Raw genomic sequence first — 17,693 nt, 5'->3', positions numbered from 1 at the left:
GGGTAGCTGGGTGAGAATCTTGCTCAGAGGTGGTGTGGTGGAGTAGTTATGTGCTTGTGCTCTGGATCCAGTCTGGGTTTGAATCCCAGCTCTGTCCTTAATTGCATGATCCTGGCTAAGTTACTCAATCATTCTGGACCTCCATTTCATCAACTGGCAAATAAGGATGATAATTAAACTTAATTCACTGGATGGCTGGGAGGATTAAAAAGAATAAAGTACATAAAATAGTACATAGGAAGGGCTAAATGAATATTAACTTATAATTACTACTACACTATATTAATATATTGTTGCTAAGGTTATGCATATCAGACACAAAAGCATAAAAGAGAATAAGATAATTTTAAAAGTATAGCATATGACCTTTATCAGTTACTCATCTAGAAGTCACTTAGAGAGATTTTTCTTCAGAATGTTTATTCAGTGCTGGTGTGGCTGTCATAAAGGGGATAAAAATGCCTCAATAATAACTACTCTTTGCTGAGTGCCTCATGCATATTAAGAACTGCACTAAACATTTTAAATAGATTATCTCATTTCAAAGATTAGGAAACTGAGGCTGAAAGTTTTTGTACCTTGCTTATTGTCTTAAGCCAAGGAGGAAACAACTTTAGGATTCAGTCCTAGGACTCTGTCTCCAAAGTGTCCTATCACATCTTGCTGCCTTCTAGGACAGTGCTTTACAGATACTGTGTCCAATAGGTATTTTTTGAATTAGTGAAATCAAGCCTACGTATCAATAACTTTAGATTAACATTGAAACTTCCCAAACTATTTTGAAATAAAGAAGTTGTTGCCAACCATTTCAGAACTATAAGTCTCCTGAAACATATATAGCAAAAAGGGAAGCATTAGGAAACAACCATTCAGAAAATAAATCTGTTTCTTTTTGACCAAATCCCCTATCGCCTTTTTTCATTGGTTGATAGGTCATTCTTACCATAGATTTAATAAAAATGGACAGGCAGCTAGTGGTAGTCTAGGTTTTTTTGTTTCATTCTATTTCTATTCTTTTCTTTCTGTCATTCTTAAAAAAAAGAACCCAAAAGAAAGTAGATGTCCTGTTATGCACACTGACACTCCTCACTTTCATTATTAACATTTTTGAAAGACAGTGTTTTCATTTGTCATAGTTATCTCTTAATTTGTCCCACATGGTTAATGAAATGCTTATTAAAACACTTATTCCTCTCTTGTATAAAAGGTCTTCCAGAATAAGATGCTGCTCCATTTAAATAAAAGATGAAGGATGCTGAAACAGAAGTAGCCTTTCACCAGCAGACCCATGTATAAGACAGTAGCTGGTGCTATGCAATTCTGACATTGGCACTTGTACTGGGATTGGCTTCTTCTAGTCCAGGGGTTCTTAACTTGGAGGTCAAGGCCTTGGTGGTGGTGGGGTCATCTGTAAGCCCCATTTTTTCTGCATACACTTCAAAGAAGCCCTTAATGTGGTCTGTAAACAAAGACCACTGTTCTGGGGCTTCATTCCTAAGACCAATCGACACATTTTACTCCTTTGTAATACATTACAATACCATTATAATATCAGGTATACAATAAATGTTTGTCGGTTGCTTAAGAGAGAACTGGAAGCTTCCTCTTGTTGAAGATGACATCTTGTAATTAAAAAAGGTGGATTTCTAAAAGCAAGACTCCATGGTATAACCAGAAGAATTTCCCTACCTTGAAGAGTCCAGGTCTGGGTTCTCGTCCTTGCTCCTCCAAGGAATGATCCTGTATGGATTACTTCTCTCTGTGTTGCTGTTTCTTCATCTGTGAAATAAAGGTATTGGATTGAATAAACCCAAAGGTGCCTTCAAGCATTAAACAATTTGGTATCATTTAAGAGATCATTAAACCATCGAGATATATGATCCTCCCACAAAATTCTAGAATGTATCATAAAAACATCAAGCTATAGCCTTATTTTAAAAATTAGTTTTAGAGAAAGTTACAGTTTGGGAAAATGTCATTAGTGACTTTCCAGTTGTATTCTGAGTACTATAGAGGTTCCATGGCTTTTTATTGTGAAATAATTTCCAGTGTAAGACAGTCACAAAAAATAATACAAAACCCATACAGAGAACTCCAACACACCTCCCACCCAGATACCCATATCCACTGACTTTTAACATATTGCCACATTACCCATACAAATTATTTCCGTCTATCTATAGATCTATCTATCTACCTATATATTTTCTAAATATTTGAGAGTAGGTTGCATCCATCATATTCCTTGAACACTTAATACTTCCATATAAATTTCCTAACAAGGATATTCACTTATGTAACCACCTTAAGTACAGTTTTTAAGTTCAAGATATTTAACATTGATATAGAGCAGCCTGCATTTAATCTGCTTTATACATTGGCTTTTTAGGTAAGATTTTGTTTGTAGAAAATGTTTCTTGGTTTTAATTAGTCTCTGTTGATATGGAAGGGAAAAAAGAGATCAGGTTAATCACCTGTGTTTAGCTTTAAAAAGGAATGAAGCTGTCATCCATGCTATAGAAGACCTCATATTGAATGAAATAAGTCAGACACGAAAAGACAAATATTCTGCAATTCTTTGTATATGAAATAGCTACAATATGCCAATTCATAGAAACAGAAAGTAGAATATAGGTTCCCAGTTAGGGGAGGGGGCAGAGGGGTGTGGGTGTTAATGCAAAATGGGCATAAGGTTTATGTTTGGGGTGATGGGGGAGATCTGATAATGGATGATGGTGAGAATAACACAGCATTTTGAATGTGATTAATCTCACTGAATTGCATGCTTGGGAGTGGCTGAGATGGGAAAGTTTATGTTGTATGAATGCTTCCACAATTATATAAAAAATCACCGAGGTTTAAAAAACTTTTTTTAAAAAAAGCATTGGATGCAGGGCAGAACTGAGGCTCATTTCCTGTTTTGGAAAGTCGTCTAATCTTTCTGAATCCTTTTCCTCATTGAAAGAACAATGGCAGTGTCTTATTTACAAGACGATTGTGAGAATTAAATGAAGTAATGTATGTGGATGTGTTTGCAATTGGTGAAGCATCATAAAAATGATTAGTAGGTCTTTAGCAGTTAGCCCCAGGATTCTGTGTTTTGCCCTGACCATTGTGTCATAGAAAGTATGACCGATCATATTTGCAGATGACCCCATGTTAGGGGATGTGGGTATAAGAGATTTAGCAGATTGCAGAGTTCAAGAAGGTCTGAGGGTAAAATTCTGGTGAAAATATGAAGTCCTGATCTTCAGTTCAGAACTTCAATTGCCTAAGGACAAAATGGGGAAAATTTTGGTTTATGGATAGTTCAAGTAAAAAAGATTAAGGAATTTTACTTGCTTCAAGTTTATGATGAGTCAATAGTGATATGGTTGGTAAATAAGTAAATAGATAAATAAATGCCATATTCTTATATATTTACAGAAGTACTGTAGCGTATAGGAGAAAAAGGGACTATGGCTCCTGGCTTTGATTAGGATCCTTTACTCAGCTGTTAAAACCTGGTCACTTCTTTGTTGCTCAGATGTGGCCCTCTCTCTCTAGCTAAGCCAACTTGGCAGGTGAAATCACTGCCTCCCCTCTGTGTGGGATCTAACACCCAGGGGAGTAAATCTCCCTGGCAACGTGGAATATGACTCCTGGGGAGGAATCTAGACCCGGCATCATGGGATGGAGAACATCTTCTTGACCAAAAGGGGGATGTGAAAGGAAATAAAATAAGCTTCAGTGGCAGAGAGATTCCAAAAGGAGCCAAGAGATCACTCTGATGGGCACTCTTATGCACAATATAGACAATGCTTTTTAGGTTCTAATGAATTGGAATAGCTAGCAGTAGATACCTGAAACTATCAAACTACAATCAAGAACCCATGAATCTTGAAGACGATTGTATACAAATGTAGCTTATGAGGGGTGACAATGTGATTTGGAAAGCCATAAGGACCACACTCCCCTTTGTCTAGTTTATGGATGGATGAGCAGAAAAATGGGGGAAGAAAAAAAAAAAGGCACCCAGTGTTCTTTTTTACTTTAATTGTTCTTTTTCACTTTAATTTTTATTCTTATTATTTTTGTGTGTGTGGTAATGAAAATGTCAAAAAGTAATTTTGGTGATGAATGCACAACTATATAATGGTACTGTAAACAACTGGATGTACGCTTTGTTTTGTGTGACTGCCTGGTATGTAATATATCTCAATAAAATGAATTAAACAAAACAAAAAAATAACCTGGTCACTTCAGCAAACTGAGCACATTCATAGGAAGCCAGATAGAAAACATCTGGAAGGCTGGCAATGGAGAACATTGAGAGAATCAAGGATCTTTAGACTGGGGAAGATTTTGGGAGAAGAACCTGTCAAGGGGATCTTAAAAGGTGTCACGGTCCTGGGGGCGATTGGGAATTGTTTATTGTTTCTAGAGGTGAATCACAGGAAAAACTGTTAAACAATAAGAGGTGTTTAAAGGGGAATGGGTTACCTGCTGAGGAAGGAAGTGCTCCATTAGGGAAATCGTTGAAGTAGACCAGACAATACCTTTTAAGAGTTGCTATGAATCAGGAGAAAGGTTTTACAAAGAGATTACTAAAATTTCACCAATTCTAAGATCCTATTTCTATGGTAGAATTTAAATGACCTGCTGGAGAATGATTTTGCTTTTTTTAAAAACTGAAAACCTTCTTTTTTTTTTCTTTTTTTTTGCCATAGTGATATGAGTGTAGATTTTAGAATCAGCAAACTGGAGTTTGCTACTGTGTGAGATTTGGGATGTCATTTGGCCTCTCAGATGGTCAGTTTTCTCATCAGTAGCATGGAGATGATGAATTAATTCTTCCTTGTTGTGAGGATGAAACAACACAGCGTTAGTCAAGGATGCTGAATGGTGCCTGATCTTAGTAAGAGCTCAAAGATGGTGACTTTTATCACAGTTATCATTCGTTCCTCCTATTTCCTACATCCATTTTATTTCCTCTGCTTTAAAGAGATTCCTTTCAGGTGACTCTATTGAGCACTTCAGAGACATATGATGTAAGTGGGTAAAACGGTGATGAGATGAAAATTCCATGAGTCTGGGAGACAAATCCTCCCAGGAACGAAGTTAGGCCATGGCGGTACCATGTCTTCTGTTTTGTGTTTGTGTTGATGCTGTTTCCTCCTAATCGGAAGAAACCCATGGAATGACTTCTTTTGACCTAATTTATAACCTGATTTTCCTGCCCATCAAAACCAGAACTAGACCAACCTGATTGATTTCTTCTTTGTTTAAAGTGTTAGGCAATAAAACAACCTATTCAAAATCTAAGGCCCAGGCTCTCCATTGTGGGGTAGACAACATATCTGCAGCCTTAAAGAGGAAGAAAGTTTGGTCACTGAAATATCAGGGTCAGTTGTATACTCTTTCTATGCCTAATTTTTCTATTAATAAAATGACTCAATGAATTTTACTTAACAATTACTCTTGGATGAATGTGTTAATAAATGACAAGAAGTTTACTATTTTTAGGAGCAGATAAAAAATATGAGGTCCTGCTCTCCAACCATGCTGCCTAAAATTAAGTGAGACTCTTCCACTTCAAACACACTGAACTAAGTGAAGGACTAAATATAGTACCCCCAAGCCCCTAACCCCCAAGGTGTTTGTTTCTAAATTTTGTTTTCATTATGCTGGTGGGCAACATGATCAATTTAAAAGCTTTTAGAGAAGAGCATATGTAAAATTCTCAGGAAAAAATTTACTTTACTTTTAAACTTCACTGAAGAGATATGGTTCTACATAATATGACAAATAATATTGCCCCCTCAATAGCATAATACTTTAAAAAATGCTTAGAAATGCTATAGTTAATTAGGTCTTCTTGACTATTTGCATGACAAATGTTAATATTTGCTTATTAAATTCAATTTTAGTGAATATAGATGAAATAAACATAGCAGCTGGGTCAGAAGAGTTTGTTGACAACTGTAAGAAATATTCTACCTATGCAAATTCCCTTTGGCTTTTAAGTACAAAGGAATAATTTCTTTGTAACAGTAATATTTTAAGTGTTGTTAGAACCATATCTGCTATTGTAGAAATAAAACATCCACCTGAAGTATCAAAATAAAAATTATAAAATATTAAGAAAAATCTTATCACCTTAAAAAAACCACACATATTGTTGGTATTTTGGAATTTTTTCCTATTTTATGTTATTTTACTTTCATAATTATAATCATAGCATATATTTTAATAATGTTTTCTGCTTTTTTCAATTAATTTTACTTAAAGGCATTTTCTCTATGTTGCTATAGGGTTTTCCTAATTATCTCTCTAAATTATGGCATTAAGCTAAATTTCAGGTTAATCCAATTCCTATCACAAATACTTATTGAGTCCTACTATGGACCTGGCATTGTTCTAGGCCCTTGAAAATAATCCTTACCCCTGTGCATTCCATGGGAGGATGGGGAAGGTGTATAGACGGTATATGAAAGAAAAATCCATGGAATCAGTAATTTGGTGCTAATACTATCCTTATCCCAAGTACTTGAGTTGTTCATTTGCTTGCTGCTTAGCAGCCTAAACAGGTGGGAAAATATGTATATATTTGCACAGATACTATACCAAGTTAAAGTCCAATAAGTTAGAAAACTTTTCTTTTTCTTTTCTCTCTTCCAGACAGATGTAGAACTCAATGTTCTAGTGATGATGACATAAAATTCTTGGGATAAAAGGAAGTTTTTGCCTAGAAGGTCAATAAGAACAGCTTCCATTTGTTGTGGGCCTGAGTGTGCCAGGCACCACCCTGGATACTGACACACTTTCCCTCACGTTTGAGCTGCCAACTCAGAGCTCTGGGCCATCAGAGGCTCCAGTGTGAATAAGTGATATTTTTAATTTCCTGTGAGGATCCACTTGGTTGGGGAGGATGCCAAGTGTATTCTCTCTGAGAGATGTGCAGGAGACTTTAAAGTTACTGGGTTTCCATAGAGGATCACAGGTTAGCTCTTCATCTCACTTAGGCTAGTGTGTTCTGTTCTGATTCTAAAAAGCAAGTAACGGATAACTGCATGTGAGGAAGCACTATGGCAATTTTGACTGAAGGTCTTCCACCGAAAAGAAATCATTAGATTTTCAAAAGAAAAAGAAGGATAATATAACAGCCTTAGGTTTAGAAGACTCAACTTCAAATAAGATTTTCTTAAAAATTTTCTTTCTTCTTCTGCATCAGTGAACATTTATTGATGCTTATTGGGCATGACATTCTATGAAGAATCATGAGGATGTAGAACATAGACATGAACTGGTACTTTGGCTGTCTGTGGGAGGATGTAGGTATGGCAGCAGAACTGTTATTGCCCCAGAAAAATTGCTTAGGACATACTATCCAGAGCTCTTTTCCTTTATTATTTGTTCTAGTCCTTTAATTTTCTTGTTCAATATCCTTGCTTATATTCATTCTCAAATTCTCTTGCTATTCTTTACACAGAACTTTAACTCTACGTGGTAATTTTAGCTTGGAATTACTAATTGGCATCCTTTGACTTTATAATGGGGCAGAAAATGCAGGGATAATATACATGAATTGCGAACTGTCACCCAGGAAGCTGCCATTCTATACTGATATTAATAGCTGATTAATAAGCAACTTATTTCCCAGAACTGTGCTAAGCACTTTATATGTATTACCTTATGGACTTCATATAGCAATGCTATAATATAGGCACTATTTCTGTACCCATTTTATAAATAAGGAAACGGAGTCATTGGGAAATGGAAAAACTGAACCAAAGTCGTACAGTTAATGCAGAGCATACTCCTGAGCACTCTGCCAGGCTACCTCTCTTTGCAAAGAGTTTTGACCATGATCTGGAAAATAATCCATTCATCCATCCATCCAATAAAATTTTGAGTAAGCATATACTAAAGAATGTAAGCTATGCATAACACAGACATGTTCACTGTCCTGAGACCATATTCTAGATAGGAGAGGGGACAATTAAGCAAGCATCCCCACACAGTATGATGTGAGCTATGATAGATAAATGTAGGGTGTTCTGGGGCATAAAAGGAGGCTTCTAACCCAGTCTGGAGGGGGTATCCAGACTAGCAGGTTAGAAAGTTCTTGTTCTCATCACTGTGTTCTTCAACTGTTTTGTAGCAAAAGGCATATTATATAACCTCTAGAAAGAAATGTCTTTGAAGTAGGGCCCTCTTCTGTCTCGTTTGCCCAATTCCTGGCACATGGGAATGTGTGCTCAATAAAATTAAAATTTATTGAATAAATGAATGAGATTTTGAATGCTCTATAATTACTCCATTATAACAAGAAGTCTTTTGATTTATTTCTCTCTTTACTCCGAATGTCTTACATACTTCTTCTCTAAACTTGAAATAAAAGTTCCCTTTTGACTTAAGAAATTAAGTCCCATCTCCCTTTTAAGTCTTTTATCTAAAAGCTCTATCCAAGGAAAGCAGCCACAACTCATTATATTTTACTAGAATAATGTGATGTCCCAGGTGTCTTTTAAGCCAGGTCCCCTGGGTAGAGATTCTAGGGCAGTCTGGGAAAGTGGTGGAGACTCTGGTTACTTTTTCCCCCTTTTTCCCGTCAGTCTGTGGGAGCTGGTACTCTGCCACTCTCTGTAGTTCTGAAATTTGTTCTCCCTTCATTTTTCCAGGATGGCTTGGAAAGTTTTCTTCCCCTCAACCTCAATCCATCCTTTCATTCTTCGAAAAATGTTAACTTTGGGGAAACAGTTCTTAATTATTTGCCACACAGTCCCTTGGTAAACTACAAGAATCCAGGGCAGAGCAAGAGAGAAAGGCCAAATGAAAACTGAAAGCCCAGGCTAATGATTTCCTTTAGGGATAATTTTTGTTGTCATAAGGCGGTGTTTTATTTAGGTTGTAATTTTTCAGAGCAGTGTTGAGCTCTATGTTCCTTGCTACTGTTTGGAATGTGTTCGGGATAATATATAATATTTTCTTAATGAAGCAGCAGCAAACTAAGACAGCAAAAATAATGCTGGTGGTTGTAGCTAATTGGCAGGGAAACCAAAACTGTGACAGGGAGGAGAAAAGTTAAGGTAGAGCTGGTAATCTTTATAGCCCATCCCAGAGTCAAAACAACCAGGTTTATACATGATCTTTACAACATTTAATTACATAATCTTACCTCCTACCTTGACCCCACAATTATACTTCACTCTCTCCCCTATTTAATTTTTTCCAGAGCCTGTATATCTTTTTCATAAACTACATAATTCACTTTTATTAATTTTTAAGTATCTGAAAGCCCCACTAGAATTTAAGCTTCTCAAGGCATGAAATTTTTTTTTTTTTTTTTTTTTTACATATACATAATTTATTTTAAGGAATTGGCTCACACAATTGTGCGGGCTGCTGAGTCTGAATTGCACAGGGCAGGCTGGTAGGCTGGGAATTCCAGTAAGTATGATGTTGAAGTCTTGAGTCCAAAATCCACAGTGGAAGCCAGTGGACTAGAAACTCAGAGAGGAGAAGGTGTGGTCTTGAGAAAGAATTTCTTCTTCTCCTGGAAACTACTTCAAGCCTTCAAGTTAGTCATCTGATTGTAGATGCTGATAGCATCTACAAAATTCTCACAGCAACATCTAGGCCACAGTGTGACCAAACAACTGGATACCATAACCTGGCCAAGTTGACAACATAGAATAAACCATCATAGGAAGGCAGGATCCTTTGCTGAATCCATGGCTACTTTATTTAAAAGTTTCAAGACTGCCACCAAAAGGAATAGCTCCATTTAAAGACCGAGTAGCTTATTTGGAAAAATCAGTCTTGAATTCTGAGTTCTGTGCCTCTCAGCAACATAGGACAATTTTTTCAGCCTGTAAAAGAATTTTTGCTCCATGAGAAGCTGAAGAACATGAACACCATTCAACATATTAACAAAAGTGGGATATTTACTGCTCTGAAATAAATGGCATGAAATTTTTCTGTTTTTTTTTTTATTGCTCATCGAGACCCTAGAAGTGTCCTGGTACAGGAGAGGTATGCAATAAATATCTGCCAAATAGTGAATGAGTGAAATAATCCCAATGAGAGTAATTTTGTTAAATAGTTACTATGATCAATTTTTTTCCTACATGTAATTAATGTATATAAAACTGGATGGACAGTTAACAGAATTTTATAGAAATCTTCTAATTGGAAAAAATATTACACAGTAGGACATCAACCAAAGCTTCCATGGTCAAAAACCACATGAAACCCAATTTCATCAGCATAGTATTTTCTTCTAACCCTCTGCATGGGAGGGCAAACACAACCTTCCTCTGTCCTCTCAGCATTGTGATGCTTCAAAGCAATTCCCCTCTCTCTTCCCACTCAGGTGACATGATCACTAGAGCTAGCAGGTGGGAGAAGAAAGAAGACAGTAGACTCTATGTTAGGTTACTGTCTAACCTTTGTGGACATTGTATCAATAAAGCAATGGCTAAAGAGGAGGTTACATTGTGACCTCAATATTATTATCAGTGAGAGGCAGATGAAGCGGTGTGAGCCTTACGTCAGCAAAGAGTTCATTTGGAAATAAGCATACTTAGAGGGAAAACTCAAAGGATTCTAGTAGGGTTGGAAAGTGTAACTGACTTTCTTGGTTATGCTAAGGAAGAAGATAGTTCTGGGGGATAAAAGAAAACGCAGCAGCAGAGCCCCAGGTTGTGCACTCTTTTACATTAAAAAAGGCAATGCAAAGGGCTTTGCAGTTCAGTCTGGGTTGCTCCTGGTCTGGAGGGCAACTGACTAACAGAGGCAAGTGGTCCCTGGGGCTGGGGTGGGGTGTACAAATGAGAGGGTGGGAGTGGGGATGGCTTTGGGATGGCAGAGCTGACAGGAGCTAGATTTATGTGGCTCCATCAGAAAAAAAGGGAAGGAGGAATTTCTACCCTTCTTGGTGTAGTCAAGAAATCACTTTTGTGGGCTTTCCAATGAGGTGGGCTTTCTGGCCCTGGGTGTGGCCTGATGTGTCCCAGGACATCCCTGGAAGTGTGTTTGTGTGTGTGAGTGGGATGGGGGGAGGGAGAAAGTTAAGTTTATTTTAAACCTGGAATCAGCCATATTACGAGACCTCGGTTCTTCTTCTGATGGACCATCTCTTCTCAGACCCTCTTTCTTGGCAGTTTGAAGTTGTGTCCTCACTTTGTGGGTTTGGACTGCATTGGAGAAGCTATTTCTCTCTTTCAGGCTACAGTTTCCCTAAGCTGCTATGGTGTGAAAATCCTGCAGTCTCGATTATGGGCTCCAAGACTGACCAGATACTGTTCATTACGGATGGAAAACTCTGCCAAATACATCTAGGTATTTTGGAGGCATGCAGAAGCAGCTATTCTCAAATGTATTTGATTTTTTTGTTTTGATTTTTTTGTTTTGTTTTTTTTCGGCGAATCCCTAGATCATAGTTTTTGTTTTTTTTTTTTTATTAAATTCAGTTTTATTGAAATACATTCACACACCATACAATCATCCATGGTATACAATCCACTGTCCACAGTATGATAACATAGTTATGTGTTCATCACCACAATCTATCTCTGAACATTTTCCTTACGTCAGAAAGAACCAGAACAAGAATAAAAAATAAAAGTGGAAAAAGGACACCCAAATCATCCCCCATCCCACCCTATTTGTCCTTTAGTTTTTATCCCCATTTTTCTACTCATCCGTACACTAGATAAAGGGGGTGTGATCCACAAGGTCTTCACAATCACACTGTCACCCCTTGTAATCTACATTATTATATAATTGTCTTCAGGAGTCCAGACTGCTGGGTTGGAGTTTGGTAGTTTCAGGTATTTACTTCTAGCTATTCCAATACATTAAAACCTAAGAGGTGTCATCTATATAGTGCATAAGAATGTCCACCAGAGTGACCTCTCAACTCCATTTGAAATCTCTCAGCCACTGAAACTATTTCGTCTCATTTTGCATCCCCCTTTTGGTCAAGAAGATACTCTCAGTCCCACGATGCCGGGTCCACATTCATCCCCGGGAGTCATATTCTGCATTGCCAGAGAGATTTACACCCCTGGGAGTAGGGTCCCACGTAGAGGGAAAGGCAGCGAGTTCACCTGTCGAGATGGCTCAGTTAGAGAGAGAGAGGGCCACATCTGAGCAACAAAGAGGTACTCAGGGGGAGACTCTTAGGCACCATTACATACAACTTTAGACTCTCCTTTGTGGTAATGAGCTTCATAAGGGCAAGTCCCATGCTCGAGGGCTCAGCACATCACACCGCCAGTCCCAATGTTTGTGACAACATCAACACCAGTCCAGGTGAGGATGTCCAACACATCCGCACCTTCCTCCAGATCCTCGGGGCTGGGGAGGGGGAGGCTGTAAATATATTTTTTATTATCTGCCCAAATTAATCTAGGATGTGTCACTATTTCACTCCAACCTATACTAACCTACTGTATCTCACTTCCTATTCAAAGTTTCATGCAATTGTGGTGTTTGAACAAATTGACTGTAGAGTTGTACTGTTCAGAAAATTTAGATCCTGTATGAAATAGATATCTCTTCCCTTGGTCTCATATGGAAGTTGAAGTTTTAAAACACAATCAGTTTCAACCTTTACCCTTTGGCCTGGCTTGCCCTGGTCTTAACCAGACCTGCTTCATTCATATCACTAATTGAAGTCTGGGCTCTTTTTCAGCCTTTTTTTTTTTTTTTTTTGACAGTGGCTGTATGCACTAATACTGACATTCATATCTGCCGAGCTCTAGCTCTGAGTTCCAGGTGTCTCAGAGATATGCATTGTTCCAGAGACCAATCAGGTTATACGCTAGGGGATCAGCATCTCAAAGTTTAGAGATAGGCATTACAATTCAGGGATAGAGTTAACTGCTGTAAGAGCTTACAATCTAGGGACTATTACAATTATTATGTCCATGTTAGGCTATGTTCTAAGATTCAATTCTGAGTTTACACATTGTACTTAGTCCATATTGGTGAAGCATCATCCCTCTCACCATGTTTTCTCCAACACTTTTACTCCTATATATATATTTTCCTACAATTTTATAGAGTTATATTCACATACCATACATTTATCCACAGTGTACAATCAGTTGTTCATGGTATCATCATAAAGTTGTACATTTATCACCACAATCAGCACTTGAACATACTGATTACTACAAGAAAAATTGTTTTTTTTTTTAGCAATAAGAAAAAAATGATAAAAAGAAAAATAACATGTCATACAATACAATATACTAGTAAGGACAGCAAATAACACTGCTACCAAGAATCCCATATTCCTCCCCTATATCCCCCTCTCATATACATTTAGCATTGGCATATTGCCTTTGTTACATTTAATGGAGGGATATTACAATGTTACTGTTGACCATAGACTCCAGTTTGGTTTGATTATGTTTTTTCCTGAATACCATCCCCTTTTCAAATTTCTACATGGTTGACATTCATTTGCTTTCCCACATGCAAAACCATTTTTATATTTGTGTATTTAGTAACAGTCATTGGCCACTCCAGTTTTTGCCACGTTATATAGTCCCAGTCTTTATCATCTATCTTTACCTCTGGTGTCATACATTCTCCTATCCCACCTCTTTCAGCTTTACTCACAGACATCTTTGTTCAGTGTACTTACAATACTGTGCTACCATCACACAATATTATGGTATCTATTTCTGGATCTATGCAATCAATCCTAAACATTCTGTAGTCCTTCAGCATCAAATGGCTGATGTCTGCCCTCTTTCTATGTCCTGGTCGCCTGTGTTGTCAGCTTTTAACTCCCAAAGTTTGTTCATTAATGTCTGTTCATATTAGTGAGACCATACAGAATCTGTCCTTTTGTTTCTGGCTAACTTCACTCAACATAATGTCCTCAAGGTTCATCCACATTGTTACATGATCCATGTCTTTGTTCTGTCTTACAGCTGCATAATATTCCATCATGTGTATATACCACAGTTTGTTCATCCACTCGTCCTTTGATGGAGATTTGGGCTGTTTCCATCTCTTGGCAATTGTGAATAATGCTGCAATAAACATCGGTTTACAAATGTCTGTTTGTGTCTTAAGTTTCAGTTCGTCTGAGTATATACCCAGCAATGGAATAGCTGGGTCATATGGCAAATCTATATTTAGCTTCCTGAGGAACCTCCACAGTGTCTTCCAGAGTGGTTGCACCATTCTACATTCCCACCAACAATGAATAAGTGTGCCTCTTTCTCCACATCCTCTCCAGCACTTGTCATTTTCTGTTTTTTGGATAATGGCCATTCTGGTAGGTGTGAGATGATATCTCATTGTGGTTTTGATTTGCATTTCCTTAATAGCCAGTGAAGTTGAGCATTTTTTCAAATGCTTTTGAGCCATTTGTATTTCCTCTTCAGAAAAATGTCTGTTCATGTCTTTTGCCCATTTTTTAATTGGATTGTTTGTCTTTCTGTTAATGAGATGCAGGATTCCTTTATAAATTTGGGATATTAAACCCTTATCTGATATGTGGTTTCCAAATATCATCTCCCATTGTGTAGGCTGCCTTTTTACTTTTCTGACAAAGTCCTTTGTTGTACAAAAGTGTTTAATTTTGAGGAGATCCCATTTGTCTATTTGTTCTTTGGTTGCTCATGCCTTGGGTGTGAGGTCTAAGAAACCACCTCCTATCACAAGATCTTTAAGATAGTGCCCTACATTTTCTTCTAAGAGTTTTAAGGTCTTGGTGCTAATGTTTAGGTCTTTGATCCACTTTGAGTTAATTTTGGTATAAGGTGTGAGATGGACATCCTCTTTCATTCTTTTGGAAATGGATATCCAGTTCTCCAAACACCATTTATTGAACAGGCTGCTCTTTCCCAGTTGCTTCGGCTTCACTGCCTTATCAAAGATCAGTTGTCCGTAGATGCGAGGGTCTACTTCTGAACACTCAATTTGATTCCGTTGATCAGTATATCTGTCCTTATGCCAGTACCATGCTGTTTTGAGCACTGTAGCTTTGTAATATGCTTCAAAGTCAGGTAGTGTGAGACCTCCCACTTCATTCCTCTTTCTCAAGATATTTTTGGCTATTCGGGGCATCTTACCCTTCCAAATAAATTTAGTTATTGGTTTTTCTATTTCTGTAAAGTAAGTTTTTGGGATTTGAATTGGTATTGCATTGAATCTGTAAATCAGTTTAGGTAAAATTGCCATCTTAACTATATTTAGTCTTCCAATCCATGAACATGGTATGTTCTTCCATTTTTTCAGGTCTTGTTCAATTTCTTTTAGCAGTTTCTTATAGTTTTCTATGTAAAGGTCTTTTGGGTCCTTGGTTAACTTTATTCCTAAATACTTGATTCTTTTGGTTGCTATTGTAAATGGGATTTTTTTCTTGATTTCCTCCTTTTGTTGCATATTACTTGTATATAGGAACACTACAGATTTTTGTGTGTTGATCTTGTAACCTGCTACTTTGCTGTATTCATTGACTAGTTCTAGTAGCTTTGCTGTAGATTTTTCTGGATTTCCTACATATAGAATCATGTCATCTGCAAATAGTGAAAGTTTTACTTCTTCCTCTCCAATTTGGATGCCTTTTATTTCTTTTTCTTGCCTAATTGCTCTAGCTAGAACTTCCAGCACAATGTTGAATAACAATGGTGATAGTGGGCATCCCTGTCTTGTTCCTGATCTTAGAGGACAAGCTTTCAGTCTCTCCCCATTGACTGTGATGTTAGCTGTGGGTTTTTCATATATTGCCTTTATCATATTGAAAAAGTTCTCTTCTATTCCTATCCTTTGAAGTGTTTTCATCAGGAAAGGATGTTGAATTTTGTCAAATGCCTTTTCTGCATCAATCGAGATGATCATGTGGTTCTTCTGCTTTGATTTATTGATGTGGTGTATTACATTAATTGATTTTCTTGTGTTGAACCAGCCTTGCATACCTGGAATAAATCCCACCTGGTCGTGGTGTATAATTCTTTTAATGTGCTGCTGGATTCGATTTGCGAGTATTTTGTTGAGGATTTTTGCATCTATATTCATTAAAGAAATTGGTCTATAATTTTCTTTTTTTGTAGTATCTTTGTCTGGTTTTGGTATTAGGGTGATGTTGGCTTTATAGAAAGAGTTAGGTAGCTTTCCCTCTTCTTCAATTTTTTTGAAAAGTTTGAGCAGGATTGGTACTAATTCGTTCTTGAATACTTGGTAGAATTCACATGTGAAACCATCTGGTCCTGGGCTTTTCCTTTTTGGGAGCTTTTTGATGACTGGCTCAATCTCTTTACTTGTGATTGGTTTGTTGAGGTCATCTATTTCTTCTTGAGTTAATGTTGGTTGTTTATGCTTTTCTAGGAAGTTGTCCATTTCATCTAAGTTGTCTAGTTTATTAGCATATAGTTGCTCATAGTATCTTCTCATTATCTCCTTAATTTCTGCAGGGTTGGTAGTTATATTTCCTTTCCCATTTCTGATTGCATTTATTCACATCTGCTCTCTCCTTTTTTTTTGTTAGCCTAGCCAGTGGTCCATCGATTTTATTGATTTTCTCAAAGAACCAACTTCTGGTTTTGTTGATTCTCTCTATTGTTTTCCTGTTCTCAATTGCATTTATTTCTGCTCTAATCTTTGTTATTTCTTCCCTTCTGCTTGCTTTGGGGTTAGTGTGCTGTTCTTTCTCTAATTCCTCCAGGTGAGCAGTTAACTCTTCAATTTTTGCTCTCTCTTCTAATATAGGCATTTAGGTCAATAAATTTCCCTCTCAGCACCGCCTTTGCTGCATCCCATAAGTTTTGATAAGTTGTGTTTTCATTGTCATTTGCCTCGAGGTATTTACTAATTTCTCTTGTAATTTCTTCCTTTACCCACTGGTTTTCTAAGAGGGTGTTGTTTAGCCTCCATATGTTTGTGAATTTTATGACCTTCTGCCTTTTATTTATTTCCAACTTCATTCCATTGTGGTCTGAGAAAGTGTTTTGTATAATATCAATATTTTTAAATTTGTTGAGACTTGCTTTGTGACACAACATGTGGTCTATCCTAGAGAATGTTCCATGAGCACTTGAGAAAAAAGTGTATCCTGCTGTTGTTGGATGTAGTGTTCTATAAATGTCTGTCAAGTCTAGTTCATTTATCATACAATTCAACATCTCTGTTTCTTTAGTGATCCTCTGTCTAGATGTTCTATCCATTGATGAGAGTGGTGTATTGAAGTCTCCAACTATTATTGCAGAGGTATCTATTTCTCCTTTCAGTGATTGAAGCATTTGCCTCATGAATTTTGGGGCGTTCTGGCTTGGTGCATAAATATTTATGATTGTTATGTTTTCTTGATGAATTGACCCTTTTATTAATATATAGTGTCCTTCTTTGTCTCTTTTAATTGTTTTGCTTTTGAAGTCTAACTTGTCTGATATCAATATAGCTACTCCTGCTTTTTTCTGGTTGTTTGCATGAAATATCTTTTTCCAACCTTTCACTTTCAGTCTATGTTTGTCCTTGTGTCTACAGTGAGTTTCTTGTAGACAGCATATAGATGGGTCCTGTTTTTTAATCCATTCTGCCAGTCTGTGTCTTTTTATTGGGGAGTTTAATCCATTTATGTTTAGTGTTATTGCTGTAAGGGCAGTACTTTCTACTACCATTTTGTTTTTTGGAATTTATATGTCATATCTTATTTTTTCCTCTCCTTTTACCTTTCCTGATAATCT

General features: G+C 37.1%; 1 protein-coding gene across 1 annotated transcript in view; it reads right to left on the bottom strand.

Moving 5' to 3' along the window:
* The window catches only part of LOC119527335 (serine palmitoyltransferase small subunit B), a 53,540-nt gene that overhangs the window by 28,464 nt on the left and 7,383 nt on the right, over window positions 1-17,693 (bottom strand). Inside the window, exon 2 of the mRNA XM_037827246.1 lies at window positions 1,690-1,779. The gene's annotated coding sequence lies outside the window, so the exon portion shown is untranslated. The remainder of the gene's footprint in view (window positions 1-1,689; window positions 1,780-17,693) is intronic.

The sequence above is a fragment of the Choloepus didactylus genome, chromosome 1, assembly GCF_015220235.1.
Source record: "Choloepus didactylus isolate mChoDid1 chromosome 1, mChoDid1.pri, whole genome shotgun sequence".
Classification (NCBI taxonomy): domain Eukaryota; kingdom Metazoa; phylum Chordata; class Mammalia; order Pilosa; family Megalonychidae; genus Choloepus; species Choloepus didactylus.
This window is presented reverse-complemented; position numbering and strand designations above follow the sequence as displayed.